The sequence below is a fragment of the Ischnura elegans genome, chromosome 10 (assembly GCF_921293095.1).
Source record: "Ischnura elegans chromosome 10, ioIscEleg1.1, whole genome shotgun sequence".
In the NCBI taxonomy this organism is placed as follows: domain Eukaryota; kingdom Metazoa; phylum Arthropoda; class Insecta; order Odonata; family Coenagrionidae; genus Ischnura; species Ischnura elegans.
In genome coordinates, this window is record NC_060255.1 from 77,900,964 (window position 1) to 77,923,963 (window position 23,000).

Genomic DNA, 23,000 nt, shown 5'->3' on the forward strand with positions numbered 1-23,000 from the left:
AATTGAGTGATATAGGTAAGATTCACCCGTTTTTTGTTGCATATGAAGCAATTTATTTAGAACTCTGTCAGGTCTATAGAAAATTTGCTGTACTTTTCATGGTTCGCGATAAAAACGTTGTTTTTTCGTAAAAAAATATTTTGTTAGTTTATTATTATAATTATTATTATTGCATTTACATACACATGTTTATAACATCTTTACACAGTGAAAAAAAATTTAATGCACTGTTATTTTGGCCTGATTTAAAAAGCATCAGAAGGGTAGCAATCACTTTTTATCACGTAATAAACGCGCTGACTCAATATAAGCCATCTTTAAACAAAAAGCAAAATAAAAATAATATCACAGCACTTCATAAATGTTGCAAGCTCCAAAGGAAATTTTTGTTCACAGGACAAGGCATTTCAATGCTTTCACATAGTTTTCAAACGCGTCGCTTAGTGATTTTTTTCTGTAGAACTTGCAAGAAACCTTTCATTCATCCACCACCTGAAACCCCCATTTTCATTACATTATGTGTATTGATAAGGTTATCGATTAAATTGATACCATATTACAGATTTTTCCTATCAATAATTCGCAAAACTGGTCTCGACATTAAAGAAACGAAACTTTTTCTATCTAATGAGGTGATCCTAGCTCCTGTCCATACAAAGGCATTTGGTAAAACATTACCTCGGTAAAATATTCGCAAAATATTAAATTTTCTGGTGGCTGAATTAAGTGTACAGATCTACACAGAAATATATGCATATGCCCACAGAAATCAAAGCAAGTAACATTTTAGTCGTCCCTCCTTATTATGAACTTGGTAAATTAAGCCAATCAAAAATGACATGGAGAAAATGAATAAATGCATAAATCAGACCCAATATCGAAAGCTTCGTTTCTCAGGTTGATGAAATACTTTTGATCACAAACTTTTAATGGCAAAGTAAAAACCAGCGGTCAATACAATTTAAAATCGCCATTCCGTGGGTTCCGCGGATACGAATGTGGTAATTATACGAATATACTTCATATAGCCAGTGATTTCCATGCTAAGTTTTCCATAACTAGCAAATTCATTTTCATTTATAGTAAAAAGTCAATTACTCACTAACAAAGTTCAACATACGTTTTTCTTTCCAATATATGCCACTATAGATAGCCAAGAAGAATGACCTGAAATAATATCATCATTTGATGAACAGTTATGCGTTGATTCACTTAGTTGAGCTTGGAAATCAGTATAAAAACTGAAAGAAAATTATTAGTACTTCAATAAAAGGAGATTCGTTATTATGGGGACAATATACACGTTGCATTGCTGTTGCATTTTGGGGACAATATACACGTTGTATCCAAGTCAAATTGCATACATTATTTAGGGGGAGCGGCATGGAGTTGGAATGCAGTGGGTTGAAAATTGGTGGCAATAAAGGTGGTATATGTTTCCACATTAATACAACATTGCGTTCCCCAATAAATGTGCCAAAATCATTGTCTGCCTTGATATTGATGAATTTTCAGCAAACAAGCATGTTAAATTAAGACATACAAAACCGAACGAGCTACAAATATATAAATTTGTGGCGTTCTACGACAACAATGGATCTCGCTCAAGGCGTGAATAAGCCATTCAGTCGGGGGTCAAAGAAAGCAACAAAAGGCACTTTGGGTGTCGTGAGGCTTTTAGTTTGACTCTTGGGCGTTGTCAACGCCACGATGGTGAAGGAATTTGGGGAAGGGCGAATATATGGTACGAAGGGCGAGGACGAATGATGAATGCTTTCCTCCACCAGATGGCAGTGATATAAACTATTGCGGTAGGACACTCGTCAACCCAGATCACGCGCCCAAAGAGATTTGTACTACCAAAATACTACTATAGTGCGTCCCAGCTTCTCATTTTATTATAGGCCATTATGGGCTCTTTCCTCGCCATGGTTCTGCATAGGACGTTATAACGACATCGACGATAAATTTTCCAAATAAGGTGCAACTAACACTTCGGACTTGCAAAGTAAAAAAGTGGTTTTATTACTGATCAATTCTCTAGCATCCACGCCATCATGGTTTCTAGGTTTGTTTTATTCCTGAAGAATACAGTTTCGCAATTCGTAATAATGTAATCTGTAAGGGCAATGGTAAACTAACAACTGAATACGTCAACAATAAATCTCAACATATTTTATTCGCAAAATGGAATTAATGAATGGACTTGGCTGAAAAAATTCGGACTGGATTGGCCTTAGCAAAGTCCCCCTCAATTAGATGTCGCGAATTCACAAGAAATACAAATGAAAGCTGGGAAAATAAAATGAATAGGTACAGATGTTACCTATAGAGCTCATTCTTAGAAATAGAAAATACAAAAGGTAGCTGCTAGGAATAGCAAACAGGCTTTGCTTAAAGGGCAGACAAATATGGCTGCAGAATCTAAATTCAACGGAAGAATAAATCTTATTTTTTCTTCAGGAAACGAACTGCCATTAGTCTTCGCTTTTCCCTTGAAATAGGAAAAAAAAAATACTGGACCAGAATACCCAAGCAACGACGAAGGGTTAATTATTATTTGCCCTGACAGGCGAGCCTTTTTGGGATAACTTCAAGGATATTCCGTAAATATCTCATGGAGAAATCTAGGAATCTTTGTTCTTAAACCTTTTCTCTACTGCGAAATATGACCCAAAAAAGGATAAAAACATTAAGTACAGAATTAAAACCCGTTCTTCGTGGTGAAAGTGAATAAAGTAGAGGTAAAGATATAAATAAAAAGCTGTAAATTATTTATCTAAAAATCTGACGCAGTGCTGCGGTAGTAGCATATATTCAAATATAATTTAATCTGTAATCTTGGTGGGAGATATCCTCTGCATCTTGGAGATAAATATCGATAGCAATACATATAGCCAACTAATTCAAAATGTTGTGTATATCGTTAACAAATGATTTAAAGTAGGTAACTCATGCAGGCAAATATCAACATTTTCTTGCTCTTACATACAAAGTTTATTTAATGGAAGGAAATTTTTCAATAAGTTTATTATATGTAAAAATAATAAGTATGTTATTTGTAAAAAGGTGAACAACATTTATGGTGCGTAAATAAAGAGAATTTTTTAGAGCTGAGCTTTAAACTATAAGCAAAAGAAGCCTGTGCTAGGATTAGACTTTAATTTGATTGTTCAAAATTTTCTTTCCGCGAGGATTAACCTGTTCATGAATTTCCTTTAAAAAATTTCATGACATGATAAATACTAGGCAAAGAAATTCACGGATTAATTTCATTAATGTCACATCCAAAACCATGCTATGTAAGTATTTGACAGTTTATTCTTGCGAACATTCAGTTCTAGTAAATCTCCTTAGGAATGGGAACCACTATAGAGCAATGGGTCTAGTGCTCTTTAGTGGTCCATAATTACTCTTCCAAGCACTAAACCTTTTCTGTGAGAACAAGGACGCCCGGAAAATCAAGAGGTAAAGAGGTCCCTTGTGCAAGTTGGACGCAGTTGTACCTTTTGCTGTTGTATGAGTGTAGTAGTATAACTATCGCAACATAAAATAACCATTTTTCGCGCTAAGAAACAAAGACCTAGCCACTGCCGTTCTCAGTAGCCGTTGCAAGAGATAAAAATAACACCAAATGAAAGTTTCTCGGACAAGCCCAACAGAATTAAAACATCTGTTAAAGCCACAGAACAATTCTCCACTCTTCGGAAATAGAGAACTACTCTCGACGTATTAAGGCTACCAGAAAAGCGTGATTCAGGACCTTTTTGGGCAAAATTTATGAGTTTAAGGCTGTGAGAACAGTGGCTAACAGATGAATGACCGCAAGTTTGATATCCGCACACACAACTGACAAATTTTCAGCACGCAAGAGGGCGCGAAATTGAAGGTTCCGAGTGTTAGGTGAAACCTTCCTACCGTGATATACCGCTCTGGAAAATTTTCCGGCAACTCGGGGAATGTATCAGTGGGGCCACCCAGATGTTCAAGGGCCTACGGCTCTCTCTGGTCAGCTTTTAAGGGCATAACCCTCCCGTGTTACAGGGGGCAACGCACTGCTCATACGGGTGGAGAAGCCCTTGAGGGTTACCCTGTCACACCCTGACGAATCACCGACTCAACCAACTGACACACCCCCGCCACTGGACATTGAGACTCCTTTAAAATTGAAGACCGAAGGAGAGTTCGCTTTCAGACAGAGAAAAAAGATAAGGCAAGGGCTCTGGCTCCTGGTTTGGGAGATTTCGTGGAAGACAAACACACCTCTTCCAGTTTCGGAGACTTTACGAGACGGTGAGACTTTGGCAAATACGTTTTTAGGGGTGAAAATTCTTTTCGGAAGATAAGAGAAGGAACGGAAAGCTTCCCCTGCCACTTCTTCAGGTCCTAAAGGAAAACTATTTTCGCTCTAAATGGGTAAATAAACTATTTATTTTTTTAAAGCCGTCACCTGGCGTTTTTGGAAGCTCTGGCACTATCTACGACGCCGAAGTCGTCAGCTTAGGAGAAAATGAAAGTTAGGCCCCTGGCAGGCAGGAGTAGAAAGAGAGCAAAATAAAACTTAAAAATATATCAAGCATATTATCGGCCACAGATTTGTGTATGCAAACACAGAGACGATAAATAAAAAAGGGGATATCCGAAGTAGAGAGGAAAGATGATCACATGAAATTCAATTTTTTTCGAAAAAATAGTAATTAAAAATAAAAAGATTGTTTATTCCTTACTAAGATATTCAATTAGTAGATTATGCCAGTTTCCCCACAGCTAAATTTCATTTGCACCCAAGGCACTTTGCAATCAAGGCACCTTTGTCAATGACAGTGTATATTGCCGAAATCTTGGTCGGATAAAAAATAATATCTGTGGAAATAAATCAATTGTTTTATCTTTATCATGATATCGATTCTCGATTTCCACATGATATCGCTTTAGACGTTAAATTCAAGAAAATTCTAGCTCAAATGAGAGCTTAATGGAGAACTGCGCCAAACCAATCTAATGATTATTGACTTATAATAATGATGTCGAAATTTTTCCGAAGGGAGAAAAAATATTCTAATGGTTGGCAGGCTTGCACGGGGGGTTGGTAGAGGGCGTGGTTGCAAGGGAGAGGGGGTGTGGGGTGGGGCCAAAGGGAGAGGTGCGGACGGGAGGGAGGCACTCAATCAGGGGCGGCAATTCATCAACACGGCAGCCGACACGGAAAGGGCCCACCCACGCATCCCAGCCCACCCTTTTGGCTTTCGAAGGAAACACCCCTCCTCACCTAAATTCCTACAATGCATGTATCTACTTGCCACCCTCTCGTAAGACAAAAGAAATCGCCTTTTGTCCTCTTCACCACTCCGTATGGTGTCACACGTTCTTCCCTTTAACAATACTGCCACTTTTCACCGTTAGCCTACCGTGTATTCACGTGTACTTCGAGGCTTCGCACCCATGGATGAATGCTGCTACACTGATGTAAACGCGTGTAGATCGTCCCAAATTTAGTTTACTATGAAGCTCTTATGAAGAACAGTGTTGTCATGCCTCCGCCCAATCTGGCATTCTGACGGATCAGCCTCGAAGAAACACACCACGCCAATAGGTTGAATTAAAAATAAATTTCAGCAAGGCATTGGTTCACTTCATCACTGCACATTTTTGATTCCATGTAGCCCATATATAAATGTTGGTACACTGGTATACTCGTACAGATTGTTCCACATTTAGTTATACTATGGGTCTTATAGAAAATAATTGTGCAAAATCAGCAACAGAGAGCCAAACATGGAAAGGAATACGATTAATTTGCCGACAAGAGATATAAATAGTCAGGGGTAAAATTTTTACTTGATAAATATAAAGGTTTGACTATAGTTGATAGTAAAATCAGAAGTGAAATAAAGTGAAATACTATTTAGAGCCGCTTTTATAATGCCTGGATAGCGCTAACCTTAAGAAGATATAGCCGACAACTTTACCTTTGCTTTGTGAGTTCTGTTTAGCATGAGGTCTGATCTAAAACAGAAAGTAACCAGGACTTTTAACCACCTCTAGGTAAAGTTAAAGGCTTTATCGTATAATAGTTAGCATTAACCAGATATTATAAAACCGGCCCTTTGTGGACAAAGGAAGGGAATGATAATAGAACATTATTGGTTAGGAAAATGTAAAAAAGAGATTGAATTTCCTAGAATGAAAGGTAACAAGCTGAAAAAAGGGAAGATTAAGACATTTTAAAAAGCAAGACACACACACGCTCTCGTTCAGGCACAAACCTCGCGGTTTTACTTGAAGGAAGAAGATTCCGTGGAGATCTCAGGCTCTCGTGCACTCACTTTACGAATAAACGAGTTTAGGGAAGTCACCGGTGTTTAAAACCTGTAGGTGCTTCCGTCATGCGAATTCTAGCTTGAAACTGTGATTAATTTTCCAGTGTTTTACGCTCTCGTCTATCTTATCTACAAAAAAACTAATGCATATCAGTAAATAAATATTTTACACTATCCCCAATAAATCGTAAGGTGTATAGATACGCTCAGCAAAACATATGATACCGATAGGCCTAAATGAAGGCCAGATGAAAGCCTTAGGCGTTCTGATAAAAGCTACATCCTCCTCTTAGCTGCTATACCCGACCGATAAAAACCTATCCTCTTGAGAAACGCTTACGAAAATTAGACACATGCTCAACTTCTCTTTAGGGAAGTGAAGTGAAGGCGCGTAAACTGTTTCACTAAGTTTATGGATACAATCTTCTCGCGGAAGCTTTCCCTCATCGAGTTGCCGAATAACAATGGAATCCCAGGCAACAGTTTTAATGGCGGGAGGCGCTTAAGGCAGGAAGTGCATTATGGGAGGCCCCAGCTCGCTTCCTTGTAGTACCCTTCCTTCACTCTGCTATAGCTCAGCTTCCCCGCTGCGGACGGGGGTCATGACCTAGCCGCTGGAATGACCACGCCCTATGATGGCACACATGTTACCGGACACATGCCTAGACATGCAACTCGTGTCTATTGCCCACGTAAAAGGGCGTCGTTTCCACTCAACTATTATTTGTCTATCATATTATAAACCTTCTAAGGTTAAAGGACGGACGGAAGTGAAAGGGTTGCTATTTAACATGTGGAACGCTTTTTCTGAGGTTTTTTTTAAAGAACGTCATTCCAGAATGCGAACTAAGGTGTAAATTGTGCGCTTGGCAGAAACCTTGAGACTTGTATAGCGTTGTACGTACTATATCTATTTCATGTCTGAACCGGCAGCAGAAGGAATTGAAAGTACAATTAAGGATGAAGTCAATCTTATATGCATCAGTAACTGATTACACCGATTCCTAATTGAATACATTAATAATTTGTACACTTTGACCAAAGGACCTACTTAGGCCACAACGGTGAAAACTTATAATTACCTGAATGTTAGTTGGAAAGCGGTCAAATACATTGCAAATAATCCCAAAGATAGCATCCTTTCTGGAGGCCAGTTTTCTCACAAAGAGGTCAATGTGAAACTAGGAACATGCACAGTTTTATTCTTCATCTATGTATCACCAGACTTCAATCTGGCAAATATTTCATAGCCATGTCCATCTTGGAGCCCAATATGCTTGAAATACGTCATTAACAGGTCAATGTTTAAGCAATTAATTATAAACGCACACCTATTTAATCTAGTGGAAAGAAAACTAGTATATACGCGATTAAGATCTGGCAAAAACGAAATGCCAAAATATAACCGTTAAAAAGACCCATTTGGTTCAACACATCAATGAGGGCCGAATTTTTGACATTCCACGAGAAGAACTCCAACGATACATCCGCATCGCCATCGTTGAAGCAATATGCGTGTTTGAAGCGATAAAGTATAAGCTCGGAGGTGATCTCTTCACCTGACCAGATAAAGGAACCAAGTTCACGCGTACACAAATTCCTTTAGGACTCCGCTGGATCGTTGGCGAAGTCTGTTATATAATTTATTACTCCTCGGCGTGGGCCAAAGTTCCATATTCATGCCCCGCTCTCGTAAAAATCGACGCCACGCAAGGAAAGGGGGAAAAAATAAGCTAAGAAACGAGATAAACGCATTACCGAGGGATACGTGTCTCCTCGTCGCCAGGAAACAGAGTGACAGGAGCGAGGAAGAAGGATGACTGGGGATTAAGTGGAGATTACGGAACACAGGGTAGTGGGAGACAGTTCATTTATCCACCGAACTTCGCTGGAGGAAAAAATAAGACATTGCCACGAACAGACGACAATCGACCGTTATGTCACTCTGACAGCTACATCGGCGGGATAGCAAAATGTTGTTTCGATCCACACGTCCACTCCTGCAACATTGCAATCTTCAGACAAAGAAGTAAGAATGAAAAGAGGTTTTCCAAGCTTAAATATTGAAGAATGAATAATGACACTACAATATGAGAACTACACAATTGATTTTTGAGCATACCGATTTTCAGTAAACTCGACTGGTAGACGGTATTTAACACAATGGCTATTTCTTAAAGATCATTGCAGCGACAATCCCCCAGCACAACATCCCCGATTTGATGCCGTGCCATACTCACGTTTAAAAGTCCCCAGCGATGGTGTCTGGATGCATTCGGAGATTTGGAAAAGACTACTTCCTTCACGAGGTCAAAGAAGCCAGGAGAATATGGGTCTGGACCGCTAAGCACAAGGAGAAGGAGAAACTACAAATGGAGAAAATACCGGGGGTCATTACCCGTAATACAGTTTCCGTGTAAGGCTTCGGTGGTCGCCTCGACAACGGGGACCCGTCCATTTAATTGAAAGGGGTGATATGAAAGGACTACGAAGGCTTTCTTTGATGTCGGCTCGAAATACCGCCTCCTTCATGTGCTCCCTTAGTTTTTCCGCCATAAACTCTCTGGATGAAGACTATCATTATATCTCTTAACGTCTTCGAGCAATTAAAGCGAGGATGTCAGGGGAACACCATTGCTGAAGGAAAGAGGGAACTATTCGAGCCGACAAAAACCCACGGTTCACCCTAATGGTTTTATTTCTTTCGGGGCTATAGGAGGAAGGAAAAAAAAAGTTTTAAGGTTTGGCCACTTCCGCCTTAAGAGAGGGTGCATGAATATTAAATTACGGCGCCGAAAGGATTATACTATGAAACCCTTTTTAACCCTTCAATTCTTCCGGGAGAGTATTATGAATCGCCAAGAGTCAAGGAAAAGTTTGATCTTCCGCGAAGAAACTATAAAGAGATTTCAACTTGGGAATGAAATCAACATCATGTAAGTGTCCTACCGATTAAGGTAAGTTTGCATGAAGTATTCAAGAGGTATTCCGGCAGTCTCCTCTCCCTTCACCGACTTCCCGTTTCAATTCATAATAAGTCCTACTTCCTCTCATTCTATCTAAAAATCCTTTCTCTTCGTTCTTCTTTCATCTTTTACCCAATATTCTACCATGCAGCACCATTTTCAACATCCCCTCGTACATTTTAAATGCTATAATTAAAATTTGTTGACTTACAACGTTGCCTTAAGTAGTGTGATCTATCGGGTTGTGATTCATGATGATATTAAGTATTTAAAAGGAGCGCATTTATGTCTTCTCTTTGCATTTCGTCTTCAGATCCACATTCAAATAGTCTCCTCTCATCCAACATATCACTGTTCTTTTTCCATCCAAATATGAACATCCATTACATTAGAAGTAAATCAAGCCTGTCCTATTCCCTTAATTCTTCCTTCAGAAACTTACATCGCAATCACCTCATCCCTCCCAAAGCTCTTAAATCCTCTCCGCTATCTAAATAAACCACCTCTTATTGGAATTTGGCCTTATAAAAGTATTTTCCGTAAAAAGAAATTGGCAGGAATATGAAGCCGCCGGAATGAGATAAACTGAGCAGCTACTCAAACTTAACAAAGCATAAAACAGTGATAAAATAAGGTAAATGTTAAACTGTTTCTTTCAATTATGTCGATTAAGAATGGGACTAATAGCCAAGGAAGGATATAATGAAGAAGAAAAACATACTTTGAGTTGTGAAACTGGGAGCCGAAAAATATCGATGAGCTTAAGGGAATTGCAAAACCAATTTCAGTGCAATTGAGTGAGAACGAGAAGTATATTAACGTCAAGGTAAGAAAGCAAACACATTATTAATAATACATCGTGCCATTTATAATATTTTTTTGATAACCTGATATTAATGAAATTCTGAACTAATGAACTGTTGAACTGCAAACTATTTCGTAATTGTTTATTACCGAATTATTGAACCAATGAATTTTTAAACAACGGAATTTTTAACGCTGAACTCTCAAACATCTGAAAAGTATGGAACTTGTGAATCGTTGGTTATTACACTAATGAAAATTTAAAGTATTTTTGAACTTTTGAATTGATTTGAACATTTGTATAAATGATCATTTAAAATTTGAATTACAACTTGAAAACAGATGGGGTCAATAGTGTAAGATATTTTCCAAAAAAACAGTATCGCAGTTGACCTCCGAGTAAAATTTTTCAAAGACCATATATGAATTGCTAACTGCAGTAAGGTATCACGTACAAGTTGGACGATTCTTCTTTAAGTTGTTGCTAGGTACCAGACTCAACGTTTCCTACAAAGACGAAACATATCCGCTGGGTGTTATTACATTATAATTTTTCCTTTTAGTATAAAACGTTGAGTCTTGCACCTAGCAACAGCTTAAAGAAAAAAGAAGAAAAATCTTCGAACTTGGACATGATGCCTTTCTGCAGGTAGCAATTCATATGATCTGGGAGCTGTCAAATCCTCAAAAGTTTTTATTTTTTATCGATAGACTCCCCAATCGCACGGAGCCCGGAAATAACACCAAGAATCTTTGGTGCCTTAAGTCAACTCAGAGACCTCTATTTACATTCTGTGATGTGATACACGGTCCACGGATGCTCCCTTCGCCCTTGATTTTACCCGATAGATATTGCTTGGGCTTGGGTTTACCCGGAAGAAACATTCAAGACCCAGATTTGTTTTGTGATTAGGATTGTTACGGAAGCTCTGGTGACAAGCGTTCGGGTCTCGAGTCTTCTTACTGAAAAGGCGTCGAGAAATACGCCTCAATTTGGTAGATGATAATATCACCAACTAAATATTATTCAGCAGATCAGAGAGTAAAAGTTAACCTGATAGAAAAAAAAACTATCTGCACCTTGAGAACGGCTGGCAGTGACGTACATTGTGTTCAAACGACTAGTTAATTCCGCGAAGATAAGGCAAATTGAGCTGCAGCTTCTCGCAGAGAAACAATAAATTTGAAGAAAATTTAATAAATATCAATTACGCCATGCGATAAGGACAAAGCTGTAAAAAATTAGGCGACAAAATTATTTCAGTTTAAATCAGGAACATGTAAAATTTTTGAGTAATTTGGTTGATGCTAGAATTCCAACGCTTATAGAGGGAATTGCTCTAGGACGATAATATGTGACCCTCGGTCACTCGTACCGTAACACGTATTCATGAAACAGTTCCTCTGTGTCGATCGTCAATTCTTTCACGCCACTATTTAATTTATTTAAAAAAAGATAATTACTAATCGTTTGGAAGCCTTCCTATCTGAATACATGCCATCCAAAATATCTATCATCCAATCTATATGTTTCCCGTTTATCTAGTTTCATTTCCTTTGCCATATTTTAGTCCAATTAATACATCCCACTACAAATTCAGGACGCAATCGTAATATTTAAGCTAAAATTAGGAGAGGTTTATTACGAACCAATAAGACTGAATATGGCATTCTCAAGAGATTCGGCGGCGGCACTTTTGAGTATTTGCGCTTCAAGCGAGAATTTCACCCCTCTAAGTGGTAGTTGTTGCGGAGGGACACTAAAACTGCTTCACACCGTCACAAGGGCCGTTAAACGTCCGTCCCCATGGCGCCCTTCATATGGGTCCGCCTAATGCTAAAACTAAGTTCCTTGGAGAGATACCCTTTGTTTCCATCACTCTTCTTTTTAAGTCTACGTGCCTCCTCTGATGTTACTCCGTTGGTCTTCTTCACACAGGTTGGTGTCCACAGAGCTAAGTGGATTGTTGTTTTTTATTGTGATTGTGAATTCCTGTTCCACGGCATCATGAGAATTTTCTTTAACAATCACTCAGGTTGTCAAACCGGAGGTTGGTTAAGGTAGGTGGTGGTAGAGTTCACCCCTGACTAAAGACCGGTTTACATAAGAAAATAGCAAAATTTAGAACATGTGTAATAACCCCTTCAGGGCTCACCCTCGGCTTTTGTTTAAAAAACTAGAAGTGCTCACTGCACCGTTAATTTATGTTTATAATGTTGAGCTTTATGCTACATCCAACATTTCTATTTTATAGAAAGAGAACCGACACAACCACATTTTTGCCCATGGCAATTCCCATACAATCTGTGCGACCTTTTGCGGTTTGATATTCTTAATAACAACAGAGGGCATCCAATCCACTCTAACTTTCTTCTTTTTAAGTTTTTAAACTAATTTTTCGTAAAATGCCATTAAATTAATACTATTTTTTCTATAAATTGACCAAAGCCTCATGCTAATGAATAACCCAATTTCTGGGGAGAAAAAAATGAAAAAGGAAAAATTTCACAGTACTACCTTTATTCCGAATGGAATGTACCTTGTTCGCTGTCCACAGTTTATACATAAATATGGACTGGAGCCAAAACTTTTCATTACGAATTTCTCGAACTTTCACACAAAGTTTCGACCAATTCAATAATTAACATTGGTTAAACGCGTCAAATTGAGCTGGAGTGATGTGTTCACTGAACTTGCACACAGTCACACGAAGAGGAGAGAAACTTCCTCGCCACTTTGTGGGAGAGCCTCGCTTCATAAGACCACCGCCCCGACCTCTTATAGCAGCGTTAATGAGTGAGGAAGCGCTTGTGGCGGCGCTTGTGGTGGTCCATCTACCATGAGTGAGAGGCCGCTCCAACAGGTTTAAGCGGAGAGGAAGGCATTCCAAGAGGAGGAGGAAGGATGATTTGAAGATGACGAGAAGATCCTCCACTAGAGGCGATGATCAAGAAGGATGTGGCGGGAGGATTCCGAAGACGCGAGGAAAAAACATGTCCGCAGGAAAAATGAAAAGTACATCTACATCTACATATTACCCCGCAAGCCGCCTAAAAGGCAAGTGGCAGGGTGTGTTTGGACACCAGCCGTTTACACATAAAAAGGAAATGCTCTAAGTAAATTATAATACCATTAGCATTTATGTAAGTCCTTTATGGTTCGGGGGAAAAATGAACTCCCACATCTATCCGTTTGGCAAATTTCTGCCTTAATTTATCGTTTCTATAGGACCTGGGAATATAGTGGGGCTCTAATATTATGTTCTCCGTGTCGCTCTTAAAGATATCCATTTTCAATTGTTCGAGCAATCTAATTGTAAGCAGTTTTTTTTAGTATTTAAATAAATTTATTAACGCCACTATACCAAAGTGTTCACTGCTGCTTAATAGTTACTAAAACTCATTTTTACCCAGAGAGAGCATGTGTCAGTCACTTGGTTACAGAATTTTCGGACATTGGCGTCGTCAGCATCAACACTTCTACATCTACATCTACATAATACCCCGCAAGCCGCCTAAAAGCCGTGTGGCAGGGGGTGGTAGGACACCAGCCGTTTACAGCAAAAAAAAAATGAAGTGCTCTAACGAAGTTGGGAATAGCGTTTATTAAAGTCCTTTGTGGTTCGGGGGAAAAACGAACTCCAATATCTATCCGTTCAGCAAATATCTCTCTTCATTTATCACTTGTATAGGTCCTGGAAATATAGTGTGGCTCTAATATTATGTTCTCTGTGTCGCTCTTAAAGATTCTCAATTGTTCAAGCAATCTAAGCCTAGCGCGCAGCCTCCGAGTCTCCAGCGGCTCCAACCTAATCCGCTTAACACTTGGGTAACGCCGTCCGTATGCCCGTAGCAGTTTTTGACGAAACGCGCAGCCTTCCTTTGTATTTTATTCAGTTCGTGGATTAAGTCTTCCTGCACAAGATTCCATACGCTCGCTGCATATTCAAGGTGCGGCCGTGCGAGTGCGAAATTGCAACTTTCTTTTAGTTTCTCATCCGTTAATCTACCCACAATACGCTTGACGATTCCAAATTTCTTCAGGGCTACGCCGCAATTCAATTCAAGTACAACGGACGGTGACAGCGGGAGCGGGGAGGGATTCAATAGCATGAAGTGTATTTTGGGTATAAGTACAAAATATCTAAAAAGCGAGTAATTAATATCCAGATAATCATAAGTAGTAGCAGTAGAGATGCGGTTTTTAGGGGTGCGTCGACGGCAGGGTCATTTACACCGCTCATAGTTCCTTTACATCAAGGAAGCTTATAGAGTTCTATTAAGCGTTTTCAATAAAAAGGGGTCTATAATCATAACCTCCGTATCCTGCACCAAAATATGGACTTGGGCGATTCAGAAAACTTACTCTGGAATCCGCCTTGGAGGAAGGTGAAATGTGTGTAACACAAAGTGGCGAAGAAGTTCCTGTTCGGGTGACTATTTGAGTTAATTAAACACATTTATATTGCTGAAATGGACGTATTTGACTAATATCTGTAATTAAATTTGTCTGAATTTTGTGGAAATGTTAGAAATTCATAATGAAAAGTTATGGTTCCAGTTCATATTTATTCATTTAGTGTGGATTGCAATTAAATGATTCTTATTCGGAACAGTCTAATTTTGACATTTTTCCTTTCATAATATTTTTTTCAATTCTCCACGGTTCTTATGTGGTCTGGTGAATTGGTAGCATACTTGGCAGGAAATGGGAAATCCTGGTAGAGATCTCGGCCAAGACAAATGATTTATTATGAAGAATTAACCCTTTTTGTACATAAATTATTCATTTATTATAGAGTATATCCCAGAATGATGTTTAAGTATTCAAACATCATTTTACTAGTTTCCACCTTAATTCCAATCGGTAGGACAGAGATACAAAAGTTTCTCTCTAGTGATTTATTTATCTATCAAAAATACGTTCTCTGCTCCCCCAATCAACGAAGGCTACTAACCCGATTGAGCGATTTGACTCTCGAAGACAACACACGGACTTAATTGATGTCTTAGTTGAGTAAATTCGATTCGTCACATCACATCGATGCGATGAGGAACAAGACTGTTAAAAAAAAGATAGCCCTTGGGGGCGGCTTTGAACCCTTCCTCCGATGAACTTACTACTTCTCGAGAAAGAGGATGGGTACAGGAGTAGAGATGTCAGAGACCTCCCACGACGCAAGGTGGAACTAAACCATCTCCTCTCATCGTCCTTTTTTTATATATATTTCTTGAAGAAGAGTGGCTCCCGACGAGCGATGCGGGCGATGAAGAACGAATGCCCTGCCCCCTCGTGGATAGTTTAAGAGCCATGGGCGAGGGGAAGGAGGATTATGGGGAAGGGTAAGGAGGATGTATATATGTGGTTCGACCCGCTGCCCATGATATGGCACGTAATAATATATCTCTTCTTCGTTGGCCACCCACCGACTCACAGGGCATCATGCGAGTCTTAAAGGGAGACCATTCACTCAACTGGCCACACTTATCGCCGTCACCTTCGACCGAGGCTTCTTATCGCCGCACGCTGCCCTCCACCCAAGGAGAGGGATAACCACTCGCAGGGTGTTACTGAATGGGATAAGGGTGGACAGGGAAGTACGCACGCCTCAAGCCTAAGATATTCATTTCCGGCATGTAAGTGGGGATGAAAAAATGTCGGTCAAAATCGATTTTCCGAGAAATCGATTATTATCGAATTGTGAAGTTCGAAATTTGAGCAAAAATCGAAATTTGAGCAAAAAGATCGATTAATCGAAAAAAAAATCGACGGTTCTTCATGGAAAAATCGAACTATACAGCTCAAATTTTCAACAGAAATCGCAAAATGACCCGAAAGATCGATTAATCGAAATAATCGACGGTTCTTAAAAAAATATTTTGTACAAAAACACGTTTTCATTCATTCGAAAAACATTCAAAATACACATTTCTGTGGTAGAAAAAAAAACGAAAAAATATATGAATACATGCTTGAATAATTATTAGTAAATATTTACCAATGCACGCACATTCAAGTTTGGGTATCAACATTTAGGTAAGTACGCCATTTTCGATAAAGTTTCCGAGCATGACTCGTGTATCGTCTTGAGAGAAGAAAGGTGCTAAAATAAAAAAATCGAAAACTGATATTGATTATATCACTATCCCTTAGGGTATAATACGCGTAACGTTCAAATTTGATATGTTGTAAGCTTTGAGATTAGGATTAATAACCTTATGCCTTGTGATTTTTGCCTATTTAAATTGCTATGAAACCTCCTCTGCTTGAGGTTATTTATTTATATCAGCTACCATATTCCATTAATATATTTCAATAGAGCTTTCGTCTTGTGTTATATATAATTTACATTTCTCGTAAATGAAATTTTATTTTATCTCATATCACAACCCATAATCTCTGGCTGTCAATATGAAATGAATACTCTGTTTAGTAAAGTGCCCCACTATATGTAAGCATTGCTTCCGCGGTAGGTCGCGTGACATACGATTCACTTCCGGGGTGCCCGTATTCGGCGAATTAACCAAATGATGTATTTGTGCTCGGACGGCAGTAACGTTAATTAGAGCCATGGAAAGTCAAATTCAATTAACCACGTTTAATGGTGCATTTCTGGTCATTGCCCCCCTTGTCGCACAGCGATAAGGATTAAAAACAGATGAACGGAGGAGAGGCGCATGGCAGGGGAATTAAATTGGGCCAAGGGTGTATTGGGTTGGAGGTTGAATAGGGTAGTTTCCTTCATCAAAGAAAACGAAAGGCATTGATTGCGATTCGTTACCCACCATTAGTGTATTCATGATACACAAATTATTTGGTTTTTGAAATACCGGTTTAGACGAATGGCAAGGGTCAAATTTTATCCTCATTTGAAAAAGGCCAGATTGGCGCCCATGCGATTCCACTCCGCATGACGTCACAGGGACCTAGTTTCTACACGAGAGGATAGGAGTTATGCATCGTCTGAGGTTACCAATGCAAGCATGAGGCACAGAGCTCAGGGAAACATGTCTTAATAATCACCTATTAAAACTGGCTAATGTCGGAAAGTTTTCTTCGTTTGATAAGGTATTAATAAACCTTTTTTAAGCCAAGCGCTACCGTTCAGCAAGGTACTCAGCTATCCGCTAGCATCCTGCGACGTATCAGAGCTAAGCCTCGCCTCAAGGTCATCTCACCGGGCGGGAGGGGGAACCAGAAATACGACGTACGGAGATATTTCCCGACATTCATACTTAAGCGTCGCGTTTTCGCGCGCTTGAAAATTTTCACTTTTCATTTAATCGCGAAAAATAGATGTTGTCATTTAAAAATCTAAAAGCGCGAAATACGTACTCCAGGAGTAATAATCTTTCGATTAAGGCAATAAAAAAATAATAGGAAACCACCCTATTGGGTAAAATGGAGCCATCTTGCGGGTGATGAAGGGGATGACGAAGTTGGTTTGTTGATTATAATTATGTGGGCTCCCCACTGTGGTGGGTCGATTTACGCAGGCCCTCTCGGGTTACGCCCGTCACGAATGAGTCCTGGCCCTGCCTCATTCCACTGCTACCTTAAAGAAATGTCCATCTTCCACGGTGATCGTGGCATAAATAGGCATGAATAGGTTAAGATAGATTGCGGAGGATAGGGTCCACCCGAAACTAGAATTTCATTTATGTATTTTGGTCCCACATAGAACTAAACCAGTCCTCGGAAAATCAATATAAAGTTACCACGCTCCTGGCCTCCACGTGAACCCATTAGGTCTACCACGCTAGTAGTAGTAATAGTAGTAGTATGCACTAATTTTTATATTGTAAATGCAGTACATGTTATGGTTTTCATGTTGTTATCAGAACCTAACTCAGCGATTACTCATCGAGCGTAAATTATTGAAGTATTCTACCGATTAAGGGTTGTTTGGATGAAGTATTTAAGACGTATTTTGGCAGGCTCCCCTCTCTTCATGGACTTCCCTCTTCAATTCATAATAAAACATATTCAGTATATGCAAAAAAACTTTTCTCTTTCTTCCTCTCCCTAGATTACCTAACATACTACCTTCTAACACCGTTTCCAACATCCTATCCCACCTCAGTACTCGCTCCATCCATACCTTCTGTCTCGTCCGTATCTCATCTAGAAACTTCCTCTCCTCACCCACCATGCCCAGCACCTCGTCGTTCCTCCTCTCCGTCCATTTCACCGTATCCATTCTTCTCCATACCCACACCTCGAAGGTCGACATTACCTATTCTCTCGTCCTCCTTCCTAAATGTCCATGTTTCCGCACCGAAAACGCTACAATACTGATAAGGCTCTTCACTAGCTTTACTCTAAAAGACGTCTTCTTCAAAAGCATCCAAAACTGAAACAAATGACTACAACATCGCGCGTTCCAAAATGTCACGCTACTTTCCCTAATTGTTTAAAATCGACCAAACCCCAGGCTAATTTTAGCTCCAATTTCACAAAGTTCCATGAACGCCGCCTTGCGCTTTTCGCCGAGGTAGCGAGCCCCCTTAATTGGCCAGCTGGCTGCCTCCTCTAGTCCTGCCCGTGTTTAATCGTGCCACGGGGTGCCGGTCGCAGGGCCGCGTGCAGCCCTCGGGCTAACAAACGCCTGCTGCGGCGCGTGATGCCTGTAAGGCACTATGAATTCACAGTCAACTCGACTATGTCATGGGGTGAGGAAAGAATATGTGGGCACTAAATTACGAGTTAGGTCGCCACAGCATATGCCTCCCCTCCCACCGTGGAAAGGAAATAGTGTCACCTTGGCGAAGCGTGGGCTATGAAATACGAGAGGTTTCCTATGCCGAAGAGGGTTTACTTAGGGACTAAATGTGACCGAGGACTAATGAATGAGGTATTATAAAAATCAATACTCAATTTTTTGTCATTGCCAAATAAAGGACCTTACTCTATTTCCTATCACTAAATGGACAAAATTCAAAATTTATTATATTTATTGATTTCTTTCAAAAAGCACTTAAGGAAGCTCTCAGGATATTTACTATTTAGATACATTTCCTAGCTAGATCTCCTTTATTGGAAAATAATTTATATGCGTAGAATTATATCACTGGTATAATTTATTTTTTGAAGGAGTGTTTCACTAGAGTACCATCAATAGAACTGGGCAATACTGCATTGTGGTGACTGCGATCGCTGCTGGCTAAATAAAACCAGGAACAGATTGCTGATACTAGCAAATTCATTTATATTATTGTTATTAATGGTATTTCGCTACAAAGATATCTTTGATTGGAAATTTTTTATACTCTTCGCAACCCGTCCCCCATCCAACATTGAACGTTATATTCAGCATAACGCCTATTGTTCTTTATAATATTCATATGCCCTCTCCTCTTCCTACCCCTACCCCGCTAAACTGGCATTCTTCTCCATAACGCTATTGTTAGCAGCCCTTCTCCTCACAGAACACGCTTCATACACACCACCTGTCTCCTCCTTTTCTCTTCTACAAGAACTCTGCAAACAAAAATCCGCATTAGACATTTACAAGAACAATGTTAAAAAACCCAACTTTGTAATTCCCTTATCACCCACTAGATGGTTTCATTTTCTTTTGAATCTACATCACTCTTTTTCATTTCAATTTTCAGCTATTTTGAGCATGTTTTTAATTCGTTTCTATGTATATTTAGAAATTATGTTTTCATTTTGTTTTTATTTAAGAGCTACTAATATATCGGGTACATTAGGTATTTGTTGCTTTTAGGGTTATGCACCCAGAGCATAGAATAAAGCTCTTTTATCTATGCCAATACTCCCTTACCCAAAATCACTCTCCTCCCTTGCTACCGTAGACTACAGATTCTAGTGGAAAAAAAAACATTTGCGGTCATTCAGTTCTCCTACGATATCCAGTAACAATTCGCTGACGAGATTTCTTTCAATGTTGTGATAGGAGTATAATTAAATTCTTGTGGTCGGAACATGGGGGTAAAGAAATGGATCGTTGGTCGCGGCATCTTTGTTTCACTTGGGAGGGAGAAATACACGCGTTTATCTCGCCACCGTAGGCTCAGTGCATTGCTCCCACATGAATTCTGAAGGTAGCGAAGGATTTACAGTCCACTATCAGTCGCCGATGCCCGGCTTCGAAGCAAGGGCAATACTCTCATTCCATTAGACCGCTTCCCACGAAACTGCCCGCTGAAGTTGATCGTGGATAACGCAAGCATCCATGCGAGAGAGCGAGCTCGATATAGATCGAAAAAGGATACATACCATTAAGTCAGACTACTTTCCAATACGGGTGGTCCCTCTATGAGGGCTGCGTGTTCTAGGATGACCAGGATTGATAAATTTGATCACCCCTAGTGCATACAATAGAACTATTTAGGTATAAGCGGAGTTCATCTTTAAAAAAGGGTTATTCCCAAAATAGAATCATGCCCATATACAAAGAACATCTTTCACGCTTTATGAACGAGTAAAAAAAAGCAGTTAAGGCACGAATTCACTTTTACTTGCTTTTTTTAGGCAAGTATAAGAGTAAAATTATGTAAATAGTTCATAAATTATATAAAAATGCACATTGAAATCATTATTTCGTATTATTTTTATATTCCGAACTAATATTTTTAAATTGTTTATTCAACAAACTTTTCTGCAGTAAATTACAAAAAAACCTATTGGTATTTGCAAAAAGAGTTAAATAGAATAGATCAAAGTTCATTCCCATTGCAGTTAGGGTACTTCTTTTACTACAATTATTACAAATTTCAATAAAATTATATCATTATTATTCCGCGGACCATCCCACTTGATATCACAGGGAGCATAGAGAACGACTCCTCATTCAGGAAAGCTGAAATAATTCTAGCCGCATAATGTCCCATCTTCAAGGAACTCTATGCGTAAACAATTGTAATATCAAATATAATTAAATTATAATTTTTAAATATGGAGGGGCAGATATCGAACGTAAGAAATTTACACGAGATTGAGAATATAAAAAATATATAAATTATAGTGAAACTGCTTCAATTTTTTCTTGATCCATAAACAATTTCGTTTTTGAGGAGTGTTTTAGTAACCATATGCCTTGAGCTTCCGGCTTCAAAACTGCCATCATAATCCGCAAAAGCTAACAGCAAAAGCAAGAATCGCGCAGAAAATCCACAGGGGTAACCCGAGATGCGCTTGCGATGAATCTGAGACAACCGCTTCTGAGAGAGAAGCCGGAAAACCCGCTCCGGCAAAATGCTGCAGGGAAAGCTTCCGACGGACAGGGCTCATCGGAGGCGACGAGTTGGAAGCATAGCATGCTGGGAAAGGACTGGAGGGGGGGGAGCGAAGAAGGCTGGACCGATGACAGACGAGTTCCACATAGACCCCCGCGGCACAGACGAAAAAGAATTCGATTTCGCAGACATGGAGCGGAAGACGTAAATGTGTTTTCGGTTCGAGGACTCCAGTGCTTAGAAAACCGATAGATTACAAACATACGCTTCTTTCGCGGCCCACGATGTTGAGCTTTTGTGCCAACAATGACCTCAGTCAACATTCAACTTGTTGAGCAAGATATTTTCCACGCGTTAGCATGTCTCTAGCCTCCGTTCCAGAAATAAGCTTTTGCTTCATTATTCTGCTTCAGAATGTTGCAATTATAAGCATCTGCTTGAAAGATTGTCTTTCTATTCCCCTGAATAATTTAGGATTAATTTGCCTTTATTAAATATTCATAGCTTCAACAATGCCAAACCGCTTGCGATATTTTTAAATTATGATAGTAAAAATTCAAATTCCAACTCTTTCCAGTGCTGATGCTGAAAATCTAGGACAGTTTTAGAAGATTTTTAATCAAAGTAAATGGCATACCATGCATCCTAATGAGAAAGTATTGAAGAAAACTGAAGTCGATCCTAAACTTCCAACCTTGCTTAATAGGTTTGTTCAATGCATTTGACAACACTTTAAAACTATATAGGGTTTAAAATCCAAGCAGGCTTTCGTTAACAATCTGAGATGGTCAAAATTCACTCCAATCATCAAAATATAAGAAACATTCTAGGCTTGCCAGTATTACAGCAATCAGAGGTTTGCACTTATTTCCAAGCCTACTTTGTTATTAACTAAGCACACTTGAACTTCAGGTAAGCCAAATGCTGCACCAATGACCTCGTCTTCGCCTCTTCTATTTTCTAAATTCAAGCAAAACAAAATGCCCAGTTCGCTATTTCAGCGCAGCTATACTCCTCATGTCCTACATAATAATCATCTTAATTCTGCGGCTTTAAAAATTGTCCTAGACCATAATCTAATTTACCCGACATTTCCCTAGTCAGATTTTATTCATCTGATATTTATTGAAATCGGTCCAAAAACAGCAAAAGGCCAATTTCAAAGTACTTACATTAACATAGAAAACAATTAACAAATAGTAAGCAAAACGTAAACAACAATTAATATGATGATAAATAGTATGGCGCGAGATAGATGAGGGATGAAAAAGAGGATCAAAATTTGAAACACATTTAGAATATGAGTTAATGGAAACCTATCTTCCTGTACCTCTCTTAATTTCCTGACCTTCCTTATTTCCTCGATCGGTAAAAATCCTGCTCCATAATGAACAGTGAATTTTTGTATTAGAAACGGTAGGTAAACAATATATCCACCAAGTAGATAGCGAGAGGGGGGTGATTGCATGAAGACTGGATGATTGACTGGGGCAGGTGGGTGAGAATGGACAGTTGTGGGGCAGTAGAGTGAGGGAGAGAGGGGAAGTAGTTGAGGGGTAGAGACCAATCGTTGAGGGATGAAGGGGAAGTGGCAGGGGGTGCAACGAGAGACAAGGCCACACACGAAGCCACTCGTACGTTAGGAGCAGTTCATCTCTCGGCGGGTGGACGACCGCGTACTTTGGAGCGATGGGCACGTACGGGCGGT

At 39.5% G+C, this 23,000-nt stretch overlaps 1 protein-coding gene across 2 annotated transcripts in view; it reads right to left on the reverse strand.

Annotated features, from left to right (window-relative positions):
- LOC124167359 (protein amalgam-like) overlaps positions 1 to 23,000 on the reverse strand; it is a 483,736-nt gene that overhangs the window by 181,204 nt on the left and 279,532 nt on the right. The window lies entirely within an intron of this gene.